General features: G+C 38.3%; 1 non-coding gene across 1 annotated transcript; it reads right to left on the reverse strand.

Annotated features, from left to right (window-relative positions):
• Window positions 1-1,170: 1,170 nt before the first annotated feature.
• TRNAI-AAU (transfer RNA isoleucine (anticodon AAU)) lies at window positions 1,171-1,244 on the reverse strand. The gene has a single exon. It is a non-coding gene; the product is annotated as a tRNA-Ile (tRNA).
• Between the last annotated feature and the right edge of the window lie 1,178 nt (window positions 1,245-2,422).

Below are 2,422 nucleotides of genomic sequence, written 5' to 3' on the forward strand. Positions count from 1 at the left end.
CATGTTTTACTATTGGTTACATGTTCTGCTGAGCAGGGTTTCATAGACATCATGGTGATCGCTAAGATATGTTCTCCAGTGAGTGAAAATCTCAAAAGGATCTTTGGAGCGTAAACAGACAAAAACGAGAAATCCAACACTGACCATCAGGGAATATAACCCTGGATGCTTTCCCTATGCTAAAGAGGACTGGCCTTCACTATGTTTACTCCATTTGATGTCAGGGATTTTTATTGTGAGAAAGCATTTTCAGCGATTTCTACTATCACGTCTTTGGACTTTCAGCAATCCCATTGCCCTCTGCTCCGGGATCCCATGGTGTGGTCACCTGTCCAGATGTAGGCTGATATGTGGATCTGCTGTAGTTTAGAAGATTGAGACAAGAAGTTTTAAGTCAGCATGGGAAGTTTGCCTGAAAGCGTTGCAACCGAGTAAAGCAAAGAGAGAAGATGGAGGTAAAGTACGAGAGGAACTCTTTATCATCATCTGCCAAACTCATGTGCAATGGATCCTTAAGCAGTGATCAAGAAGGGTTAAATATCTTTAGATTAATGCTTGTGTTTTTAAGGAATTGCTTCAAGCTAACTTCATTTCTCATCCCGCATCCTTGAAGTTTGTCAAAACTTGTAAAAATCATTGGAGCACCCTTACATTTCTCTTCAGGCTTAGAAAAGGAAACATTTTAATGCAACCTGTTATCATTTGGCAAATTGTTCATGTGCAGTGACGCAATCTGCATCCCCTATTTTTGGCTGAAATTGCACTGGATGAGGATGGAAAAGTCAATAATTTTAGTTCGAGAAAAGATTTCCATTGACATTTTCTCTCATGACTTTGCAGATCCTCACATTTCTTTTGCAGTTTGAAGGGACAAATGTTTTAATAAAAGCTGGTAAACTTTCAGGAGACTGGCTACTTGAACTCTAGGAATAAGTCAACTAAATCCAATTCTCATGCCTAAACAGTTAAATGAAACGCAACTTTTGCTTTTTCTTTGATATTACTGGAATGAACATTAATTAAATCTATAACAAGCAAACTGCTTCATTGGTTTTTCTGTAATGGTGCTGTGTATATAAACACATACAGCCAGGACTTCTAATTTATACTCTTTGATGGTTTTTCACAATGTGTCCTTGAAGTAGACAGTCTGAATAACCTTAAAATGTTTAGCCCGTACGGGGATCGAACCCGTGACCTTGGCGTTATTAGCACCACGCTCTAACCAGCTGAGCTAACCGGCCCATGTTTTAATGTTTTACTATTGGTTACATGTTCTGCTGAGCAGGGTTTCATACACATCATGGTGATCGCTAAGATACGTTCTCCAGTGAGTGAAAATCTCAAAAGGATCTTTGGAGCGAAAACAGACAAAAACTAGAAATCCAACACTGACCATCAGGGAATATAATCCTGGATGCAGTCCCTATGCTAAAGAGGACTGGCCTTCTCTATGTTTACTCCAATTGATGTCAGGGATTTTTATTGTGAGAAAGCATTTTCAGCGATTTCTACTATCACGTCTTTGGACTTTCAGAAATCCCATTGCCCTCTGCTCCGGGATCCCATGGTGTGGTCACCTGTCCAGATGTAGGCTGATATGTGGATCTGCTGTAGTTTAGAAGATTGAGACAAGAAGTTTTAAGTCTGCATAGGAAGTTTGCCTAAAAGCGTTGCAACCGAGTAAAGCAAAGAGAGAAGATGGAGGTAAAGTACGAGAGGAACTCTTTATCATCATCTGCCAAACTCATGTGCACTGGATCCTTAAGCAGTCATCAAGAAGGGTTAAATATCTTTAGATTAATGCTTGTGTTTTTAAGGAATTGCTTCAAGCTAACTTCATTTCTCATCCCGCATCCTTGAAGTTTGTCAAAACTTGTAAAAATCATTGGAGCACCCTTACATTTCTCTTCAGGCTTAGAAAAGGAAACATTTTAATGCAACCTGTTATCATTTGGCAAATTGTTCATGTGCAGTGACGCAATCTGCATCCCCTATTTTTGGCTGAAATTGCACTGGATGAGGATGGAAAAGTCAATAATTTTAGTTCGAGAAAAGATTTCCATTGACATTTTCTCTCATGACTTTGCAGATCCTCACATTTCTTTTGCAGTTTGAAGGGACAAATGTTTTAATAAAAGCTGGTAAACTTTCAGGAGACTGGCTACTTGAACTCTAGGAATAAGTCAACTAAATCCAATTTTCATGCCTAAACAGTTAAATGAAACGCAACTTTTTCTTTTTCTTTGATATTACTGGAATGAACATTAATTAAATCTATAACAAGCAAACTGCTTCATTGGTTTTTCTGTAATGGTGCTGTGTATATAAACACATACAGCCATGACTTCTAATTTATACTCTTTGACGGTTTTTCACAATGTGTCAACGAAGTAGACAGTCTGAATAATCTTAAAATTTT

The sequence above is a fragment of the Mixophyes fleayi genome (assembly GCF_038048845.1).
Source record: "Mixophyes fleayi isolate aMixFle1 chromosome 2 unlocalized genomic scaffold, aMixFle1.hap1 SUPER_2_unloc_3, whole genome shotgun sequence".
Taxonomy (NCBI): Eukaryota; Metazoa; Chordata; class Amphibia; order Anura; family Limnodynastidae; genus Mixophyes; species Mixophyes fleayi.